This window comes from Gallus gallus, chromosome 5, assembly GCF_016699485.2.
Source record: "Gallus gallus isolate bGalGal1 chromosome 5, bGalGal1.mat.broiler.GRCg7b, whole genome shotgun sequence".
NCBI lineage: Eukaryota > Metazoa > Chordata > Aves > Galliformes > Phasianidae > Gallus > Gallus gallus.
The window spans coordinates 9,511,676-9,535,719 of record NC_052536.1 but is presented as its reverse complement, the minus strand read 5'-3'; positions in this window follow the sequence as shown (position 1 = coordinate 9,535,719).

Genomic DNA, 24,044 nt, shown 5'->3' with positions numbered 1-24,044 from the left:
TGATACAAGTATTTTTCTTCATAAGATTCAATAAGACTGAATTTATAATATAATTTTACAAAAGACAATTTATTTATTTATTAGGCAAATGAAACACACCTCGTTTAGAAGCATATGAGCATATATAGTTAATCCATCTCATTTGTTTTTATTGTTTTTTGTATGTACCTTTTTGGGTAGGAAAACTCCAATATGTTTTATATTGGATTTTTCTCCTCTTTATTTTAGTCCCACTAAAGTAAAAGATGACAGGTAATAATGTAATGTGTGGTAGAAGGAGAAATGCTGACAGATATTGTGTTACTTTGCTTCAATTAGGCTCTAATTACTTCTTCTCTTCAATTAGAAAAATCACATGAACCAATTATGCCAGATAATGTGTGCTTATCCTATTCAAACTGCACAATGGGTAAGGTCTATTCACATTGATTATCTTCAATTTATGCTTTTAGCCTTTTTTTTTCCTTCTGTCTGCATGGCCCATTACAGTTTTAATGTGGAAGCTCTTAAGCAGTTCACAGTATTATGATATCATTCATGACAATTGTTATGTTTTGATGGAAGAATAATTTTGATGCCTTGAATGCAGAGGGGAATATTCTCTTTGGATTGAATGTATTCCAATTTTGCTATTTTGGTTAACAATATTCCCATAGCTTTTTAAATAAATATGCTACAAGGTGGTCTACCATTAATGGACAACTGACTAAACAGTTGGTTCTGTGAGAATAAAGACGGATTTCAAAACCAAACATATGGTATTGAATACAAAAACTCTCTTATTGTCAGCACAGAGGTATCAGTCCTAAAAGCCCCATCAGACCTCATTCATGAACGATCTGAAGAGCAGAGGGCAATCAGCAGAAGCAAAGTGACAAGTATAAAACCAGAAAGTGGAAAAAACATAAGAATATTTTCCTGCAAAATAAATGAGGAAAAAACATGATATAAATCCTCACCAGCCATAGAACAGCCAGTGAACTTGGATGAACAGAAAATACTAAGAAACAAATCTGAATACCAGAGGCAACTTCGAGAACCTCAGGATTTAAAGGACTCTGAACAGCCAAGGAATTAACTCCTTTTAATGCTTTAAAGATTAAAATACAGAATACACCTTTTGCTCTCCAGAAGCCTCTAGAGATGGCAAAACACCAGGTAATCATCAGCTGACTCCAAATGACACTCATCTCAATCAGTAGAAACCTTTCTTTCTTAAATAACGCAAACTACACTCCCACTGGATTGCTCAGATAGAATTTATAGGAAGAGGAGTTGATTTCCTGGGGAGCTGAGTTGAAAGACAGACAGAAAGATAGAAAGAACAAAAACAAACAAACAGAAATCCAGCAAGAGGCTCTCAAAACCAGTATTATTCTTTCACCAGAAAAACAAAACAACAGCAAAAAAAAACAACAAAACAACACCACAACTGCAAAAACCATCCCACCCCTTGAGTACTCAGTCATCCTAGAAAAGATTTGCACTGACCACCAGACGCACAGCTCTCTCCATGACACACAAACTGCAAGACAAAACAAGCCTCCTCTTGAGTGAAGGAAATCGCCATAGATGCTACTGTTTAAAATGTGTAAAGGATTATTTTACAGTGTTTCTCATCTAATATATATTATGTGCCACTGCACTGCCCGCTTGCTCAGTATAAGGGAAAACTGCAATTGCTTTTAGTTGCCTTTTATCCATACCACTCTGAATGCCTTTGCATCATCAGCAGACGTTGCTCTTCTTAATGTTTGGAGGATACATCAGTTTAAGCTCCACCACATTCTATTTTAAAATTCACTAGAACTTAATGGTTTTTTCTTTTCTTAATTTGGCCTCAATTTTTAAAGAAAATTCTTTTGCTATTAGCAACCTTTCCTGTCCTACTATTTAGCTGCCCTAAATGGTTTCTATCCTTTCACAAATCTTTACATGCAGGCATTATGCCTTGGCCCTGTGCTTCCAGTACGTTGTTATTAAGCAGCATCTAAGCCTCATGCAAGGATTTAATTCTCCTGGCTGTCCCTTTTAGTTTCTTTTTAATGAGCTTCCTCATTTTCACATAAACCTCAACGGGAAACACAGCTGTAGTGGCTTTTTTTGCCTCTTTTGCTCCTGTGGGAATCCTGACCCTGTGCATGTTGTGACGACTTTATTCAGTAGTTATCCATACAAGATTTTGAACTAGTTCAGAAACACTGCTCAAGTCCCAGTCAAGAATGCACTGCCTTCTCTGGGACTGCTAACTGGTTAGCTTTGACTGACAGTCAAACTGTTCATGGTCTTCTGCATGGCTTCCATCCAGAATTTAAGAGAACAGAAATTTGCATTATCACTGTATTTCCTGTCCTCAGCAGTTGCCTGATTTACAGGGATTTTGAACAATAATTGTTTTCTACGTTGTCATCTTTCAAAAGTATTAACAGGGGAATGTGAATGTGAAGGAGCCTACATCTTCAGGAAATGTTATCTTAACTGGCAAAGTAAAAGAGCAGAAGCTAGACGTTTATGGAGTTCACATTAAATATAACATTGATGTGTTCAATATAAGGGTCATTAATCCCTCCTGATAAGCACTGGAGAGGAGTCGGTAGGGCTTCTAAGGTAAGTGGGAAAAAAAATCTAGAAGAATTTCTGCATACTCACAATGAGAGCCAGTAAAGTAGCTTAGCCTAAGTGCTTAGCTTCTTGATGGGTACACTAGGTGAGAAGAATCGCATTCTAGAAGTTTTCTATTATGTTAAAAATAGAGCGTGAATTAAGTATCTAACACTTTGTTAAATAAACTAAATTGTGATGGTACAGAGGTTAAAAAACTTAAACTACTTTTCAGTCAAGTATGTGTGCAATTATGCCTTTGATATGGAAGTGTGACGAATATGGACACGCATTAGGTATAAATCTGATCTCATTTTACATGTTGTATAAACATATTCCCTAAAAAGAAGACTGCCCAAGAATACTAAAATCACATGGTGCATCATGGGGTGGAAGCTAAAGCGTTAAAAGAAAAAAGGACATGTTATTTTCTGCAATATTATGAAACATGTGTTTGTCAATATATAATTACAAATAACTTTTTACATGACATAATGAATGTCATAATGGAATTCTAGCATTACAGGGAAAATAATTACCTACAACAGGCACAATCATTTTACAGTTGGCTGTAACTAAGGGATATGAACAACTGATGTATTTGAGACACCTCACTATTCTAAGTTGCCATAGTGTTCTCTACAGTGTTGTAGATAAGACAAGCCTGTAATAGCAATAAAATTAAATAATGAAATAAAATTATAGTAATAAAACAATAAACTGTGGCTAGGTTAACAAGACTCTCTGTGATTAAAATACTCTGTAAAACTCAGTGCTGGGATTTTATCCCCTCATTCCATCCCACATGTTTTTGAAGGCCAGATCTAGGTCCCATCGAAGTTAAGATATCTCATGATCACCTGCCAGATGGGAAAGGAGCCAAGAGAAAGAGAATTTCCTCACAAAAATTTTGCTGTGGCAGAAATTTTTAAAAGTTAAAATATCAGATGCCAAGAGACTTCTAGTCCATCTGCCAGATCAAAGACTGGAACATGTTTAAACAAGAACTGAAACTCTTGGAAGCTGATGTGAGCAGCACATATTCCCCTTCAAAACCTTCCTATAGTCACTCAAAATTCAGTAAACTTCACAGTCTTTCTGAAATTCAAGAACACTTTCTGAGTCATAAAAATGACACAGAAACAGAAGCTAAATTTTTAAAATGCTTTTTGCACTCAAGAAAAGAAATCAAACAGATTTGTTTTTGAAGACTAGACTTCCATTTCTCAATGGCTCACACCTCTTCTTCATTTTAAGGACATTGAACATGGCAGCTCTTGCCAATTTGATTAGAGTGACTATAAAGTCTTTATAACTGCACAGTGAATCAATCCAGTTGTCTCAATTCATCTTACTAAAAAGAATCAATTTCTATAAATTCCATAGAAAGAGTCAACTGGACAAACTAGTTGGTTTTGTCTGAACGTGGATTCTTCAGTTAGAGGAATGGTAAAGAAGGTAATTGTTTTAAATAGAGAGGTCACTATAACATCAAACTGGCAGACTTATTTGCATCATCTAATAAAAATAAACCACAGAGAAGTAAAAACTTACAGTTCCTGTCACTATAGTGGCTTCTATGCAGAAATAGAAATAGCAGTACCAACACCAATAGTTCTGTGAGTAGGTTACTTTTTGCTTAAAAAAAATAAAATAAAAAAAATAAAATCTTTCTCTCTAATCCAAAGCACTCCAGTAGTGGAGAGATCATTCAAGAAGGGCTGCTATTGAGTTCAGATATGCTCTTACCTTAATAGAACTGCATCTTCTCTTTGCATCTCTTCAGCAGTATTACGTGCTTTCCAGCTGGTAAGAAAAAGAAGGAATAAAATTAGATCTTGCATATACTTGCAATTTTTTGGGACCAGGTATGCTACAGTAATAAAAACAAGGTCAGAGAGATGAGGTAGCAAATCAGAATAGTAGTAGTTATTCCATGCATACAAAAAAAAAAAAAAAAAAAAGGAAGAAAACTCAGATTTTAAAATATATGTGTGCAAATTCATTGTCTCCTGGGTTTTCATAACCGTTTAGAAGTGAAATGCAGCTTACGAGCATGAAGTATTCTCATGGTTGGTTTAAACTACTGTAAATTGCACTGCATTTACTCCCTATAAATACTACTTAAAAAAAACAATTACAAACTATAAGTAAATGCTTTTAGTTTAAATGTTACTTTTTATAGAAGACACAACATCTTTATCATTCGAATGCCTCAAAGTTTCTGAAATAGATGACAAGAAAGACAGAACTGAAATATTTTACCCATGACGAGAATTCAAGTCAGTCTCTTCCTATAAATTACCTGTTTTTAATAATGGTACAAAAACTTTTGTATATAAATGAAAGCAAACACAAACAGATGTCAACAGGGATCAAACAGCACAGCAGGGAAGGTGACACCCAGAGGAAGCATGAGAGATCAGGCTTGTCAAAACAATTTCCTGGTTTTAAATATGAACAATAAAGATGTGGGGGTTAAAATTACAACCTCACTGAAAACTTAGTTATGCTAAAAAAATCAGATTTGAAATGGATTCCTTGTAAACAGTTTTAGCACTAAAAATGAAGAGCAGGTGTATGCAACTCAGTGGGAGAAGGTTAGGATTCTTCTAGGTAGACAAACTGCAGTAATTGTTTAATCTAGTGAAGTAGCAGATTTGGTTAAGGGATTTATGTTTAACGATTATAATTATGGAACTGTAGCTGTGATGAATACTCTGTGTTAGGAATACAATAATATTGCATTTTTAAAATATGAAATAATTCCTGGGCATATTTAGCTCATTTTTTTTTCTGGCAACTCACCCATTTTATGAATCAGCAGATTTGACAAGATGAAAAAAAAAGGTTTCCTCCTCCCTAGACTTATATATGCTCAGTTATGCCCATTGTTAGTGCTGTTCTGAACAACTTACTCACTATGGCATGTGCTCTTTAGAACATTTTAAGTGGATTTATGTGTTCTGCAGGTATCTTTTGCTTAAAAAAAGACATATTAAGAACAGCTTCAGAAATTAGGTGCAGCTCCAGATATGTCATATTAATTTCCTCTTTTTTCATAATTTCATAAGCTTAAGACATCTACATATTCCTTCTTTGTATGTAAATTTATATATACTTATACCTTAGACAGGTAAAGGAAATAGCAACGCCTTACATCATGGGTTAAGAAAAAAATGCAAGTGAGAATTTGACTAATTCTTTTGACAGGCCAAAAAATTTTCCAGTACCTCTCATAATTCTGCATGTTTCCCCTCAGTCTGTCTCACTGAGGGCATCTCACCATTCATTTATCTGCTCTCACAGGACAAACAGTGAAAAAGGGATGCATACACATTGTTTTGTCAAACAGGCTTTTAGTACTCAGTCAATTTAACTATATGTTCACACGCTCTACAGTGATTTGGATCTCTGCCCTTCATTTCTGGGAAGGTTAAGGGCTTCCCTGTTCTAGTCCCCTTCTTCTCCAAGAGGGCTACACTGGAAATAAGCCAGTATAATCCTCCTTGTCTCCAAGGTATTAGGCCTGATTTTTCTCTCTTCCCCATCCACAAAGGAGAGGGAGCAGAACCTAAAGGCCTTGCTGGTGCTACCTTCCTTCATTCCTTTCCATGCTCCTCCCAGCAACAGATGGGCTGCTCAGTTGGGTTACTGTCCTTTGTGTCTCAATTATTCTCCTCTCTTACCCTCCAAAGAGCAGCTGAAAGTTAAATATAGGGAAGAGGAAATACACTATTGGTAAAAGTTTAAAGGAAATGACACTCACTTTCTTTCATAATTATACCCGTTCTAATGAATTAAAACAGGTGCCACTGCAATATGCCACTTACTCGCCTGCAGGGCTCCCATCTAATGATTATTGGTGCCTTTCAAAAAAAACAAAAACAAAACAAAAAAACCCAAGAAAAATAATAAAGATACAGACTTTAAATTCCTTAAATAACTTTTCAATTTCTGGGCATTTAGCCCAACAATTCCTTACTGCTATTGTAATGCAAGTAATAAATAATTATCTTCCCTCTCCACTGGCTAAGAAAATGATTGTTCCAATTTCACAGTTGGGGGGTGGGGAAAAAAAACAGTGACTTTCCAGATTCCCTAAGCTTGTCAAGGTCTCTTCTTTTTAAGGCATCAGTTGACTCTCCTATTTCCTACAGAAATCAAGCATTCTCTATAGAAGGAAGCCAGTCAGCACTGGAAAAAACACAGGGAGAGTTGCTGTTCTTAGGTGCTGTCTGGCTGGGTCAGCATGCATATGGAGGGCTTTTGCAAGTTTGTATATCCAACACCTGGACCAGGGATGCCTCATAGAAGAAAGATAGAAAACCCTACTGTAGGACTTCATGACAGAGGATTTGACAGGCATAGGAATAGGAGCACTGAGGACAGTACATAACTCAAAGTAATGCTGCATGTTCAAGGCTCTTCATTACAGTAGTAGAGGCAGACATGGAATAACCGAGACCTTCTTCCCTGAAAAACAGCACTCTAAAGTCAACTGCTAATTCAAACAATTCCGGGTGTCTTAGCAGCTGCAAACCAGCAGGAGGGAACTAGAGCCAGAAGATAATGCTGAGAAGCAGTTGTTAGTCCATAAGCAGGGTTAAAATATCCTTAAATAATACCTTTCAAAGGCAATTGGTTTATAGAAAATCAAAGTGCAGTTGGGAAAAATTAAATGCATCAGACTTAGTACATAAAAAAAAAGGCAAGTCATTAAGGGTATTTTGGGTCCACCTCTTCACTGGAAAAAAAAAAAAGGAGACTAACAATAGCACCACTGTGACATATCCCACAGTGACAGAGAAGAACATGCTGGGAACAGCTTGTCTCTGCACATCATGTACAGCAGACAAGGCAACACTGCATACCACGTCCATGACTTTGGCTACGTCTCCAGGAGCCAGCATGCTCCACAAGCTCCGCACTTCTCTCCATTTGGCATTCAAACACCCCTTCCCTCCCTCTTTCAGCCTGGCATCTGCAATGCAAGCAGCAACGCACTGCTGTACTAAAGCACTGCTCCAAGGTCAGGACAGCAGAAAACAGCTGCACACTCCCTTCCTGCTCCCACCCACCCATGCCCACTAAATCCACAGCATCCTGGTGCAGTTTTACCACTGAACACAGCAAAATAGCCCTGTCCTCCTCACCCATCTCCCTCATGAGCCAGACCTGAGAATATACTAAATCGTAGACACTGTACTTTGAGAAACAGCTTAATGGAAGTTACCAAGGGATGCAAATTAGACTTCCATAATAAAGAGACATGTACCAATTCAAGTTTGAGTCCAATTCCCAGAATGGCATTACCTGTGTAGCGTTAACTCTTTATTATTCAGAAGATTGCTAACTGTTCATATCTGCACAAATGCATTCATGCTTCGTTCATTTCAAGTCAATAATAATGGATTCTTACTATTGATTATACATGAGCCTTTTTGTCCCATCATAATGAAATTTTAATGTTGATGGTCCCCAAACTATTATTTCAACCGAATAACAGTGAGACTTGACAATTACCACGCTTCGCGAATTGCAGGGAGAGCTAATAAGGTCATCCTTAATAACTTTTTGTTTACCTGACATTTGGTAATTCTATAGCTATTATGTATTATTTTAAAGTCAGAGGAGTGCTTTGCAAAGGAATGTTGTCCCCCCTGTGGAATAAGCAGGATTCCAGCAGGAGGAAGGCCTCCTCACGCCTGCTCCCTGACCTGCACTCACTGCCACGACCTGAGCCCTGCAGCACAAGAGGAATGCAGCTCTACCACCACAGATTAAAAAGAATAACTACAAATAAACACTGAATAACTACAAAAAAAACCCCACACCTGTGTCGTTTCCAGCATTTTTAGATATTGCTTTTTTTGGAGAGCCACAAAAGCGCCCTCGCCCACAGGTGATAAGCGCGACACTGGCTGCCTCAGAGCGCTGACAGGAAACGCTGTGGAACCTTCCGGAAGCCACACAGGGTCCCTCACGCAGCAGAGGGAATCACATGCAGCCTCTCACACTTGGCTTTTTCCACTCAAAGGCAAAGAATGGCAAATGCGGGCCCTGGGAGCACATGTGGTGAGAGAAGAAGGTTTACACAGAGAGAAACCAGCTGTGAAGAAACTGCTGCATGGCTGCAGCAGCAGCTCTGGGCTAACAAAATGGATGCCAGCCTCCTCTGGAGGCAATAAGGAAATGGGATTCAGAGCAGTGTTACTGGGGCAAACACATGCATAAGCATGCCAATATTCTTAGTTTAACTACTTGTATAAGCACTGCCATGTATCTGAGCTCCCCAGGACTGTGTTTCCATACACTGCACCCACTCAGACCTGTCTGGATGCTGTGGGTTCCTACAGGAGAAACACCTGTGGGTACAGACCTGTCTGCACAGCCAGGAAAGACACAGTGCTTAAGGGTCATTCAATCTTGGAAAGATTTCCATGGAAAACACTTTTCTGCTTGTTCTGGTCCCTGTGCTTCTGGCAAGGTGGCAAAAGCCAGGAGTGTGGCTATTAATTCATGACACTGTAGTATGCCAGGCAAGGGTGCAGTACCCATTCATTATACTCTGAAACTCCTACCAAAGAACTTCTCCTCACCTACAGTTTGCAGGAGCTGCTTACAGGGAAAGAACATCTATCCAAACCACTCACCATCTCCAGTGGAAATCTGCCTTTTCTGCATCTTTTTCTTATCAAAGACAAGAAAAAAGAAAAAAAAAAGCAACAAGTAAACAACCAAATAGCGACAAATATACATGAAACAGAAACATTAAATTCGTTATGAAGCAGCATATCGATGCTGCCCATACAGAGAATCCTTCAGTTTCAGGAATCACATCTCTTTACTTGTATTACATGGAGAATCTTAGATTAAAGAAGTAGAAGCAAGAGGTCTTGCAGTGAAATTACCAATTAAAAACCTCCAAGTGATTTTGCACTGTACCTGGAGTAGTGTGTGGGGTAAAAAAAAAAGAATGAGGACCTGAGAAAATAGGATCAAGGATGAAAAAAAGAAAAATACGTAAGAAAGACTGCTTCAACTTTCTCAAGAAGAGTGAGTTCTGTTTGGCTCAGGAAAGGATAAACTGTACAGAGGTTTTTCAAAGTCTTCCTAAAATTAAACCAAAGTCAATTATGGCTCAGTCTCAAATTGAAACCAAAAAATATTTAGAAGACAACAAGCTATTTTTCCAGCTTTTTTCTCCCTTATATCAAAAATATCAACAAAATTAGAAATAGCTCTATTCAACCTCAACCTTGCTCCCAGTGCAATCTGACTGGGAAAGCTATACCGTGCGTAAATCATAGCCAAGGCTTTTTGTATTTTCAGCATCACGGATAAAAGAATTACAAAAACCCCTGTCATCATATAGTGGTATTCAGATTTCTAAACTATTTTTTTTTCCCTAAATAATATCCAAGTGTTATTGCTGCAGGGCTCAGTTTGCTTTTAAAGCTATTTGGGATGAATATTAGAGCTATTGGGATTTCTTGCAAAAGTACACATATTGAGACCTCATTTATTATACTTGAGTGATCAATATATTAATAAAAGTGAAAGCAGGGAGTTGGTTAATTATTTCCATTAACAGAGCAAATGGAAAGGAGAAGAAAATGCCACCATTCAAACAATACCAATTCTAAATAAGACAGAAAATCACTTCCAGCAGCAGTCATTAAACATCTGGACAAAACTTACATATAGAGTATACTGCTTGGAAACAACAGAGAACACCACACCAAATCTGCTCTAACTATAATGAGAGTAATGTACCCCAGAAGCAGTCTAATCAATAGCTCAGGGTTTCTACAAGCATACACTCTACTAAAGCAGAATTCTCCGCAATAGATAGATGCTTAATGCATTGCATTAAGGATAAATACAGCCACCTTAATAAATGCATTTATTCCCTCCTTAAAGATAAAATGCAATAATAAACATGCACACATCTAAAAATCAGGAGAACGAGTTTCTACCACAGCAATTACATAAAGGCTCACACAGTCCTGCTTCAGATAAAAGACATACATCTGGCTTGTTGTAAAAGCTGCCCAAACTTTCAGCTCTGTGAAATTTCTTTTGCTTTACTGATTGCACAGTAAACTGCAAAAGTTATGGCATAATCTTAGACTTCAAGAGAATTCCAGGCTGCCGGATAGATCTGCACCACCACTGCCTGTCCTGTGTCTGATCACACCGCTCCCTCTCACTGCTCTGCATTGTAGAGCTAAGCTCTTTTAACCGGTTTTGAGCTCAATTTTACAAACATGGGGAAAGTTTCATTTGCATTTGAACATCCACGTTCAGAGCTCATAAGTGAACAAAATCGATGCCACCTCCTGTCTTTTTAGGGAACTGTAAATATTCACATGCCTATCATAAATGCGATTACTTGTATCCAGCTTTAGCGTTCCCTTCCCACCTGGAGGTCCCAGCACTATTTGTTACCAATGAGTTTTGGGAAAGGATTTGGGTGTCTCTTGGATTTTCTGGGCATTTTTCTGCTCTGCTGGTCTTTCAGGACACCTCTCCCTCTGACTGTTGTTCAGCAGGAAGTCATCTCTGACCTCTCTCCTGTGTTCATCCAAAACACTTTGCTGCTGGATCACTGCTGCACCCTCCGATGCCTTATCAACAACGCTAGAGCTAATGACACACCTCAGCAGAAACAGCCTCACAGCCATTATCAAATGCATCAATATTGCAGTATATAATAAATCCTGAGTTCCGTTGGAGCACTATTTGTTCACAACAATTCATTTTCCAACTGCACCTTCCCGACCTTGAAATCAGAAGCACAAACAGTTCCCCCTCAAACAGCTCTTGCACGGATGTTTCTTGGACCAGCACTTGCCTTGCACAGCAGAACAAGCTTTACAGTCCCTCCTGGCATGCACCCATGGTACGCCAGGAACTATAACATAATTATTTTTCCTGTAATTTGTTCTATTCACTGCATTTTTAGTTCTTAGCCCAAAGAAACTAAGTGCCTGTCTGTTGGACTAAAGCATTGCTTCTATTTCTCTCCTTTTTTTCTTTCTTTTTTTTTTTTCTTTTTCCTAAATAAAAGCCAGAACCAAAAGCTTCTGTTTTGAATAAATTAGTCTGTGAGAGATTATACTGAATTCCAAAAGCTATACACTCTCAAGCCAACACCTTTCTTAATCATTTAAGAGCTCAGATTTGTGCTACAATTGCATATTCTATTTCTGGATGCACAGAGGATCTTTTAAAATCAACAGCATTTAACATGCTCCTCAATTGCTATATTTGTCTCCTTTCCCTTGGAAAATGAGCTCCAGCCATCAGAGGGCAGCATATCTGGCTCTACAACAGGGAGGTTGATGCTGCAGAACCAAAATCAAGGCGAGAGGAGACGGGCCTCAGTACTCATTTACAGTGTCAGAGTATGGGCCTTCCTAGTATTACAGAGTTCCTGTTTTAAAGATTGCTTTCTATTTGAGACCATGTTCCCTAAAGACTGACAATTTTGCCTTTAGCTGGAGATCCTATCAAGTCTTGCACTCCGATGCAACACTATTTTCACAGGTGACACGGCCTGAAATCTTGTCATGATTCTCCATTCTTTTAGACTGGGTAACCATGTGGTGCACTGGTGTACACCCACTGCCACCTTTGTTTGCCATAGCTATGGTGCATGCTGAGCCATTGCAAACCCCATTAGCAGCATGAGCTGGAGATGGCCTTAGGACTGATCTTGATGGTGGGCTTAGACATAAACCTGGCCAGCCAATAACTGCACAGCAATTGCCTGCCAAAACTATATCGGTAGTTGATGCAAGAGAGTTTGAAATTCCACTGAAGCAACTTCATTCCATATCCAGTTAAACTATAGCTTCCTCATATTAAAAATCAGACGAAATAGTTAAGTCACTCAAAACCTTCAATTTGGCCATCACCACTCCCAGGGCTTTGTTCCCCTCTTGGGAGCATGTTAAGACAAGCCTTTTGTGTTGCTATCCAAGTGACTACTGTACCTTTCTTCTATAATCTTCTAGTTATCCTCTGTGTTTCCAAGTTAGAGAACAAATATAAAAATCTTAATATTAGGGACTAACAACACCAAGAAATTCTGATAGACAGTAGTGATGGTAAAAGAAAATGGCACTTGCTTTCAAGCTGACCTTTTGCAGCAGTTTTAGGGGATCACCTGTTTTGCCCTCATAGCAAGATTCTTCACTGATTTACTTTCCAATTGATCCATTATATTATACAGCACTTTTGAGCAAAGAACACCGTAATAAAACAAAGTATAACAATTAGCAATGACAAAAGCATGAGCCAACAACTAGCAGCCTCAAGTGAGGACAAAATATTAGACTGACATGAAAAGAAATCAAATCTATGGATGAAATGCTTTTAAGAAGTCAGGATAAAAGAAGCATTAAAACAAGACATTAACAGTGCAAAGAGCAGCTGATTAACAGAAAAGGAAAATCCAGAATAGCGGGTCCAAAAGAAGCGGCATACATCCAATTTATAAATAGCATTTAGAAGGATTAAAAAAGAAATAAATAAATAAAAGGAAGGATTGCATGGGAAAACTAAGGAGGAATCACTTTCAATCTGGGGAAATAAATAAGTAAAGGAAGAAGAATTTGTCACCAAGATACAAAGATTAAAATGAAAATATGTTCCAGTCTTATGCAACAGACTGGGATCTGAAGGTTCTGTTTATAGACCTGTCACAGATCTGCACTGACTTGGTCCAATCACACTTAACACTCAAATCCCATCTTGCAAAATGAAGGCGCTTCCTTTCTAACTCACATTTAAATTGTGAGAAATACAGCTTCTTATGTACATTCACATGCTACCACAGCAGCAGTTGCTGCACAGGTCTCATTTTAGGAGAGGCATTTGTGAACAAACGCTAAGACTGTGAGAAGAGAGCTGAAAACTTGCCCAAAAAAAGAGAACACAAGGTATGTGGCCTACTTAGAAGTTGGCTGAACAACAAAATAATAAATAAACAAATAAGATGCTGTATGTGAGTAACATAAAGGAAGCAACTATAATTCAACAGGAAAAGCAAGCACAGAGATCCCATACATAGCCAACTGACTGGCATGCCAAGTAGTACAGAGAAATCTTACAGGATATTCCCTCTCCAAGAGAACTTCTCCCAGACTTTGGTTTCCCCAGAAGCTACTTTTAGGTGAAGCAAGGGAAGATGCCTGACTGCGGTGTTTTATTTATATTGAGACATAACCTTAACAGGAACTGACAGGTAACAGAGATGCATGTCTTCATCCCTCTACTCCTATATGAGCATCAGCTCCACCACCTTCCAGAGCTTAAGGACACTCCTTCCCCTCTCACAGGTATATCCCTCTATTCAGCAACAAGCAGCTTCTGTTTTAATACATTTTATGAACTTGCTAAAGCACATTCTTTAAATCTGCACAAATCCACCTCCACTCAGCACACCATTAACGTAGCCCTGCTTACTGTAAAGCTTTGCTAGCTATTAAAGAAGATACACTTGGAAAAAAAATCACTAAGGTGGCTCAGGCAGAACAGGTATCACGCTGCCTGTATTACTTCCAAACTGGCTGACAGTGTTATTTGCCAGCACAAATTATCTCTGAGTAGTTCTGCACATCTGCAATTTTTAGTACCCACTTTCCACACCCCCCACACACCTCCCTTCATCCTTATTCCCATTAGGAATAGCCCAGATTCTTTAATTGACAAGAGACTGCCCACAGTTTGACATTTTTATGTTAAACTAACAGTCACATTACTTTTTCATTTTTAAAAGGTACTATTCTTGATCAGCGCCAACACACATATTATTGAGTGCCTTTCAAAGATGGCATTTAAATATTGCTAATGGATTTTCTTTGTAATCAGTCCCAGAGAGTTTAGCTCTACCACACAGTAAAGCCTTCCTAGCATCTGCCATCGACTCAAATAACAGAAGATTCATAACTAACTCTCACTTCAGTTTTTGTAAACATGCTAAAACAAGAAAGTGGCTTTTCAAAAGAGAGCCTGTGAGTGCTGCCCTGGTAAATCTCATCTGCAGATGTGCAGTGTTCGGTGAACCTCTGAAGACTTTTCCGATCATGGCAATTAAAATAACAATTATGCAAGGAACTCAGACCCATTTGGATTTCTTCTCTATTGTCAAGCTCCTTCCTTTGTCGACAGAGATAACTCTATTATTAACCTTACCACAGATGCATATTGCAGCACTAACAAAAGTGGTTTTCAGCCTTAGATTCCTCTCCTCTTGCTTTTCAGAAATAATCTTATTACCCACTCTAAGTTATTATGTTATTGAAATAAATTCTGGACAAGTCGGTGGGTTTTATTGTAGAAAACAGCCAACCAGCTTCCTTTAATCTGCTTTTACTCAGGAAGAAATGAAGTATTTTTAACACTTCCAAAATCTGCCAGCCTAGTTTGGATAAAAAAAGCTGTTGGCATCATTTGGGGTAACATTACTCTAGGGAACAGAGGCCAGTGTAACAAGGTTGGCTGTATCCTCTGCAAGGCTGGGGCTTGAGCAATTCCCTAGTTAATTCTAGCCTAGCACAGCTACCTTGATAAATACTAATGAATCAGACCCTCTCTCTATCCGTGCAATGGACTGTAAATTTGGCATCAGTGCAAAAATGCAAATTTTAAATCCGGGGGCAACTTAAATCAAATATTACTTTACAGAGAAGTTCCTGATGGTGCAGTTACCAGAACTATCCTCTTGTAATTGAGGGCTGAACCTCACCTTACATAGAGCACATCCTAACAAACTGGATGAGCTGTCTCTATCCAGGGAAGGGAAAGAGAATTCCTCTTTATATATTAGGAAAGATTCTTACAGTGCCTTGCCATCTGTCCTGTCCTGTCAATACCTGTCCCTTGGGAAAAAGTTACTCATCCAACCCAACTGTGGATTTTTGTTTCATCTACACTGATATCTCATCTACTTTTTCTTTTTTTAAAATATCATTGACTCAGCTGTATGCTATACCAATGGATTCCACAGGCTAAAACTTCCTTTAGAAGTTTAATGTCTCTTGGTTTAATCAAAAACGACAATCAAGCAATGCTTTAGGTTGAAAGGGACCTCAGAAAATCAACTGCTCTAAATTCTCCACTTTCCAAAACAAAAACAGCTTTGTCCATGCAGCAATCACTAAAGATTCCCTAATTTTGTATGTCTCTGGCATGACCCCTTAAGAAAGCTAAATGATCTGCTTTCAGTCTCATGTAGTAAAAATAATTGCTCTGTGTTTTTTCACACCTCTGAGTTCTTTTGCTCTGACATATCTGATGCCTACAGGAAGAACTGATCATTAGGAATAATCCAATCCAGTGGAATTAAATCCAGTTGGGAACTGGTCACGAGCAGTGTCTCCCAGGGCTCAGTACTGGGGCCACTTCCATTTAATATCTTTATTAGCAATCTTTACAAGAGGATTGAGTGCACCCTCCGTAGGTTTGCAGATGACACCAAGCTGGGACGGAACGTTGATCTGCCAGAGGGGAGAAAGGCCCTACAGAGTGACCTGGATACACTGGATAGATGGGCCCAGGTTAACTGCATGAGTTTCAATAGGGCCAAGTTTGGGGTCCTGCATTTTGGTCACAGCAACCGCAGGCAACCCTACAGGCTTGGGAAGGAGTGGCTGGAAAGCTGCCTGATGGAAAGGGACCTTGGTGTACTGTTGGACAGTCGGCTGAATATGAGCCAGCAGTGTGCCCAGGTGGCCAAGAAGGCCAATGGCATCCTGGCTTGGATCAGGAATGGTGTGGTGAGCAGGACTAGGGAAGTCATCCTGCCCTGTACTCGGCATTGGTGAGACCTCACCTCGAGTACTGTGTTCAGTTTTGGGCTCCTCAATAAAAAGAGGACACTGAGGTGCTGAAGCAGGTCCACAGAAGGGCAGCAAGGCTTGTAAAGGTCTAGGAGAAGTGACTGAAGGAACTAGGGCTGTTTAGTCTGGGGAAGAGGATGCTCTCTTCCAATACCTGAAAGGTGCTTACGGTGAGAGCAGGGCTGGTATCTTCTCACTGCTGGTCTCTTCTCACTGGTGACAGGTGACAGGATGAGGGGAAACGGCCTTAAGTTGTGCCAGGGTAAGTTTAGGTTAGATATCAGGAAAAACAACTTTACAGAAAGAGTTGTTAAGCACTGGAATAGGCTCCCCAGGGAGGTGGTTGAGTCACCATCCCTGGCTATGTTTAAAAACCGTTTGGATGTGGTGCTCAGGGGCATGATTTAGTGGAGGGTTGTTACAGTTAGGGTAGTACGGTTAGGTTGCAGTTGGACTTGATGATCTTTAAGGTTTTTTCCAACCTGAACAATTCTATGATTCTATGATTCTATGACAGCATGCAGTGCTTGACAAGCCAGAGTTCCTGTGATGATTCTACAGCTATCATTTTTCTCCTCATCAGTACAGCCACATTCCACTGCTTTCAGCATTGTCCCACTTTGTCTGACAGGCTCCTGCAGGTTATGCTTTACAAAGATAATGTGAACTAGTGGCAACACTGCTCACAGATTCCTTGTACACAAAAGAAGTATTTGCCAAGTCATAACCCTGGACAGCCAAACAGGTCAGATGCCACAGGCAGGGCAGGGAGGCAGGCAGCTTGCATAAACACCGCACTTGGTTTCACAGAAGCTGTTTAACTTCTTTATCAGGTACAGTGTGAATACACTGCAGGCCTAATCTTAACTATCAGTGGCTCAGCCCAACATCTTCTAAAGATTTCACATGCACCAACTTGACTCGGTCTCTTCCTTTAGCCAAAAGCTTTCGGTGTTGCATGTTCTAGACAGGGAAATGTGCAGGGGGTACCTATAAATTGAACCATTTATTATCATAAACCCATTCTTCCAATGAACATATTTGTCTCTGGGATCATCTCATGATGGAAGGATCCATACTTGTCAACGCTAAAAGAGTATGTTCCAAATTCTCTGAAGATTTCTTAACATAAACCAAGGATTCCACAGTCTGTTTTCCTGTTTTGTTCCATTATTAATCTGCATCTCCCTAAGCAGAAGTAGATTTGTGGTAAAGTAAAAGTTATGCAAAACAAAAGTTCTCTTTTTTTTCTTCTTAAAGCCACTGAGTAGTAATCAGGGTTTGAATTTTGACATACCAGTTCATCTAAAAATACAGTTGCAGAGGCAATACACAAGAAACCCTTGAGAAACAGGTAAAGAAATTCAAAATTGTGGGAACTGACAAATGGTTTCCTGACGTCACACACATCAAGTTACAGAAGGGTGAAAATTATATGGTACACGCAAAAAACAGTTAAATTTTTTCTACCATAAATGATGATTTTCAAGCTTTTAAAATTTTCCTAGCACCAACGACATGACTTTGAATAATCAGAAACCCCAGTTCTATTTGTTTTCCTACTCAATGGCTTAAAATGAAAAGATATTCTTGAATACGAATAAAATTGTACTGTGGAATTTCAAATATTTAAATGTTTTGGGTCAGCTGGAAACACAACCGTTACTCACTTTGTTTGCCACCCGAGGGAGAAGGTGGAATTAAAGAACAACAAAAAAATCACAAATCCTATGCACTCAAACACGCTCTCTACTGAAATATAAGCATGGTATCTCTATTGCCACACTGAGTTACCTCGGTCAGAGAAGGACAAAGATATCTCCCGATAGCCAGAAGGTGGTCAGAGCCTGGCTGCAAGCCCTCAGAACCCCCAGTGACCACAGAAGTGTTAAGGACCCATAGCTAAACTGCTCCCTGGCTAACACCATCATATTAGTTCCAGAAATACTGCCAATATTGTGGCATTCCCACAGGAAAACTAATGGAAAGCTATTCAAAATGAGAATCCTTCCTGCAGGTGGGAAGGTATTTCCTCAATCTCAGGTTTAATTGTGTCTCAGCTGTGACCTGGAGCCCCCTTGTTATTTAAGTCCTGAGCTTCCCAAGAGCAAAGAAATCATGCTAAGTTATGGATGGTAGCAATGAAACTATTGAAATCTTATTTATGACAAAGACTGCTTGAAAACAGATTTGTGTTTTTCCCCAAGCACAAAAGCTTGCTCATGGGCTGACTTCAGTGCTCCCCACCCCCCCCAATTTTCCTGAGTTACATGGCATTTCAACCACGTAGAAGCAGAAGTCATGATTTCCAGCTTTTAACAGTAATTTAAGAGGAGCTCCTAGAGCCAGGGGCTGCATTCTGCTCTCAGTTACACCCAGAGATCATTGAAGTTACTCCAGGCTTCTCCAGCTCCACAAGCCCACTCAGTGTAATGAGCTACCCATGCTTTAATTATTATTAATAATATTCTTTATTGATTCTTTTATGGATATTAGCTGTCAGCAGGGACATCACAGCATGAATGGAGAAGGGGAAACGTAATAGAAATTAAATGATACCCTGGAACTAGGCATGGAGAGACCTGTGCCGACCTTGTGCTTTGGAGTCCACAAAGGCTTGTGGCCAAAGACATGAAATGTCTTTTAGGTTACACAATATGTAATGGAAAAGAACAAGGTGATACCGTTGCCTCACCTGTTTCTACTGCAGGAACAGTGCACAGCTTTTCATAGTTTATGGGCTGTAGTTAATAACCTAAGCTCAGATATTTCTTCACTTCTATTCAGAGCTCACTGTATTCCTGAGGATTTTAATAGTTAGCTTAAAAAAAGGGAAAAAGTACCTAACCCACCTGATTGCAAAGTTAGCCTCCCATCTGTAAATCGATACCCTACTGTCTCGCAAAGTCTGCTGGCAGAGACCAAGAGAACAGTATCTAGCAAGTTGCTCACTCCCCCGGTCAGCCTAATGCAGGGTAAGATGTTAATGTCAAAACCTAATTGCAACCACTTACAGCAGCCACCCCTGAAAAGCACTGAGTCTCCTGCAGGTACTGCCAAGTCAGCAGGTTCCTGCTGTGCCAAGCACACTGAAATGGACCTTTCCCGCTATGCTCACAGCACGTAGGGCCTGTAGGAACGAGCCCTGCTCTCTGCAATGATACCTACTTTACATGCTAATACTGTTACAACAGCGCATTGGGACTGCAACTGTGGTCTGGGTTCTAGCTCCAACCACCTACTAGAAAGGCAATTTAAGCAAGAACAAAAAGATACAATGCTGTAAAGCTTGCTCACTGCCAGCTCAGTGAACTAAAGCAAATCTATGTCACAGTAATTATATTTACACTGTAAATCTAGGCAATAGCTCTTCAGGTGGTATAAATTGGCATTAGCCCATTACAATCAAGGTAGCCTTATTGACTTAGGTGAGCTAAGGCTCTTAAACCAATTTTCTATCAGCTTCCAACCTAAAGCTACCTCCAAACCTGAACTGACCCATAAACAGTACACTTCTGGAATGTCTGTAATTCCTCTTCCCCGTGTGATTTTGATTTCTAAGAGCTGAAAGTTTGGCCCACGGGATGCAATTTCTTGTGGCTAAAAACTGTGCTAGGAACAGGCGGCCACAACGTCAGGTTTCATCATTATGCCAGCCTTAATTATAACAGCAAATCACGTGGTTTCAGACAACGCTGTGCCAATGCTTCTCATGTAAAGGCTGAATTTTCAGGACGTCCGGATGTTCCTCTCCAATGTGGAACTTTGTTTACAGCCTCAAAGCTGATAACTTGCTTTCTCATTTTTAGGACACAATAGCTTATACGTGCTGCCACCTAACTAGACAAGAACCCATATGACGTGTTTTGTTGGCTGTTTTTTTTTTTTCCCTTCTCTGTGAATTAAGAACATCTGAGACATGAATGGTTCATATGTGAGCACGGGGTATTCTATAGCATTACAAATATTCCCAGATTTTAACTATTCAGCTACTGGAATAAAAAAACAAAAATGTCAGGAGCATCTGAACAATAAATCTTCTCAATCAAAAGTTCACCAGGCCAAAAACACGAACCAGAGGTAGCTTTCCAATACGTTAAGCAGGACATTAACTATAAAACTTCCCTGCAAAGCTCATTTATGGCATACAGAGAACTTCCGTATGTATCAACAGATTATTCTCTCTCCTAAAAATACACTCTGAAATGATCACTTTAAATACGTACACTACCAGACTGTGTACATGTACCCAGGGCAGAATACATCTTTATACTTCAGTGTACCCTGCTAATCACATGCCATCTGGTAATATATTATGTATTCAAAGATACACGTGATACATCAAGACACATACTGTAGGTATATTATAGTGTGAGGAAGGAAGGAATTCATCAGATGTATTCACACAAGTGTAAATAACTTCTCATCCCAGAGAGCAGAACAGTTTTTAAAGTACAATGACATTTTGAAAGATCTGCATTATAGCTAGAATTGAGAATTTTTTTTAATGAGTCTGAGCACTCAGTGATGCATTAAAGACTTCATCTGATTCCCATAAAAGTAATTGGAAAGACCTGCTGACTTCAACCATCTCTGAATCAGGCCCAGTAGCACATTAATTGAGGGTGAGTTTACATCTGCAGCAAGCCCAAATTAGTTCTCAGGACAGTAAATCATGGTTTCATGCATTAAATAGTGATATGCAGTTAATTTTACTTCTTGAAAGATCTCTGTTAAAAAGTATGCATTTCAAAGCTTCTCACTACTTAACATTTTAATGCTCAGGAAAAGCTTTATTATATTGGTTTAGGCTTCACGCAGAAGCAGGCAGCGGACCCTTGGAAGATGGATGTAGATGTAAAATTACTCCTATCCAGAGCTAAAAAATGAAATGCCCTATCAGATGATCTATCTATCTTAAAAACAAAACAAAACAACAGACAGGGTTTTGTTGGGTTTTGTGTGTCTGTGTTTAAAGTTGTGGCATTTAAACTCTATTCTACTGTAAACGCGTTTAATTCCTGTCTCCTCTGAGATGCTCAGAGTGAGGTTGGACAAGCACACTCAAACATTTCTCTTCCACTGCTTTACCTTTTGCTGATCCTATCAAATCATCATTAATATGCAAAGGATGGTATTTATTCAGCTGTGTAGGATTTTGTTTTCAATCCTATTTTCTTTGCCACTTGTTTCATCTCTTATTCAAAGAAAAGAATGATTCATGCTTACATATAAATACAGTATAACAACTTGCAGAAGCTGCAGAAGACTCCATTTAGGAAAAAGCAGAAAGGAAGCTACTTGAAGATCTTAACCAGCATTTGAAACAGTTCAGAAGACAAACCCTGCTCCCCCTGCAGGGCTTTGCATCCACCTCAAGCACTTTAAATTATGGTCACCTCAAACTACATATGCCTGTTCCTTTTACCCTGCAGCTTATTACTTTTAGTAAAGTTAACCCATTCCGTCTTCTCACCAATGCCAGCAATCTCTGCAAATGCTGTCTGCAATTATAATATCACCAAGGGTTAGAGATCACCAACAAACAGCACAACGTTATCAGAATAGAGACAGGAAGAACAGAGATCAGAGAGTACAGCCACACTGCATTGTTTGAGTGACATACTGAACTGATCCAACTGCACCCATCTATACCTAGGCTTTTCCTTGTCATGGGTTCAGTTTTAGTTAGAAAGAAGTGGTTTCACTAACAGATAAGCCTTTAGAGGGGCATAGCCAGAGTGCTCTTTGAGGAAGATGCTGTATTGCTGTCTTCATTTTCTTCTTATCCTCCTCCTTTCCCTCTCCATCTTCATTCTTACCTGCCCACCATCTGCAGATTCAATTGGTCACAGATCAAATTTTGATTCCCATGCATGCCAGATTTCAGCATCTCTTAACTACAAGACACTCCCACACTCTGCAGGTTGCTGGCTTTCTCAGTAATTACTGCTCCACCATCATCCCCAAGGGGGAAAAAAATCTGCTGTTGCCCCATTACCAGCTGTCTTCTGATGTTACTGTAACTCCTATCTCCCTCAAGGTATTCTTGCTATTATTGACCTTGTATTTTCTGATACAATTTGTGATCTTTTTCATATCAAAAAGATCACAGGCACTTATTTGTACATGCAACTCGCTCATGTCTAACCCAGGTCTCTAACTTGTGTTCAGGCTGCCAGTCTGAAGGCTGCTTCTAATCTCCAGACTACTTTATATTCTGTATTTCTTCCACAAATCTTTGCTAAAATAAATTTTGATGCAACTTTAACCTTGTCACAGCTTAAAATCTTGAATGCAATGAGCCTTGTATGGAGCAGAGCATGCAACATCCACCCTGGAGCACAGGGGAGCTCAGATTCTCTTTTAATTCTGTTTCTTCCCTTGGCACTGCTCCTGATTCTCCACCCTTGGAGAAAAACGCTTGCTAGCTTTGATCTAAGAAATAGAAACCATTTCTTTTTCACTTTAAGCTGCTGTTTCTTTACTTCCAGTTTTCTATTATCCCCATACAGCTCTTTCTGAGAAGACGGCCACAGTGGTAAGGGGCTGGTGGAGACTGGTACCTGGAGATGGATCCACCTTGGTAGCTCTGCAAGACAGCAAGCATTGGCCTAGCAGTGCCAATCATGCAGGTCATTTTAAATGGAGTCACCTTGTGTAAAAGATCAGACACAGATGCATTCAGTAAAATGAATCTAGATGAGCTCTACTCTTAAATAAGGCCTAACAGTCTTTCAACAATTTTGTCTTTGCATTGAGAATCAACACAGCCTTTGAGCCTAACTTGAAACTTCTCCCTGAGTGAACTTTAGCGGTGTGCTAGAGCATTTAAGCTAGAATATTGCATTATTGCATCTCCTGTTTCAAGAGATCATTTTTCTTTGGATAATCCTGATAAGCAAACTCTAATGATCCTGGCTTGTACTGATTAAAGTTGCCTCCCCCCACCTGCCTCATCTGTGTACTAGCTGCCATTCACCTTCCAGCAGCTAACACTCTCAACCCCCATCTGCTGAGATATAGAGGTGAAGAAAAGAGGGCACCAAACTCTTCATCTCACCTTCCTTGTCATATCTCCCTTCATATTGCACACATATTTGCAGTGTATTGTACTATGTCTTTTATGCATACGTACAGGAAAGAGTCTACCAAGTGTGATCCAGCAGGAAGCCTGTTGGCTGCTGGAAGGGTACTGTTTGTTTTACTGTTGCTTTATCTTAGTAAGTGCAAAATCTCAAATAACCTAGCATTTAGGTCAATAGATACTGTACTACATAATCTATTTCTAACTCATTTAATGCATCAACACCTGTGGCTGAGGGTATAGCCAGAGAAAGGAGGAGAGGAAAGCAGTTGCTCCTCTCTAAGCTAATTCACACTATTTTTCCTCACAATAACTTATTCTGTGTGATTGCTAAATCCCCAGACTCTGAAAATGAAGCATTTCTACCAACCATGCTGTCCACAAGCATGTGATTTGGTCAACTATGTCGTGCAGAATTGTTCCTGCATCTTTTTTAACCAAGTTAACATTTTAAGTATACTATTACACAGCCACTTAGAACTTGAGTTTTCAAATGGATTTGA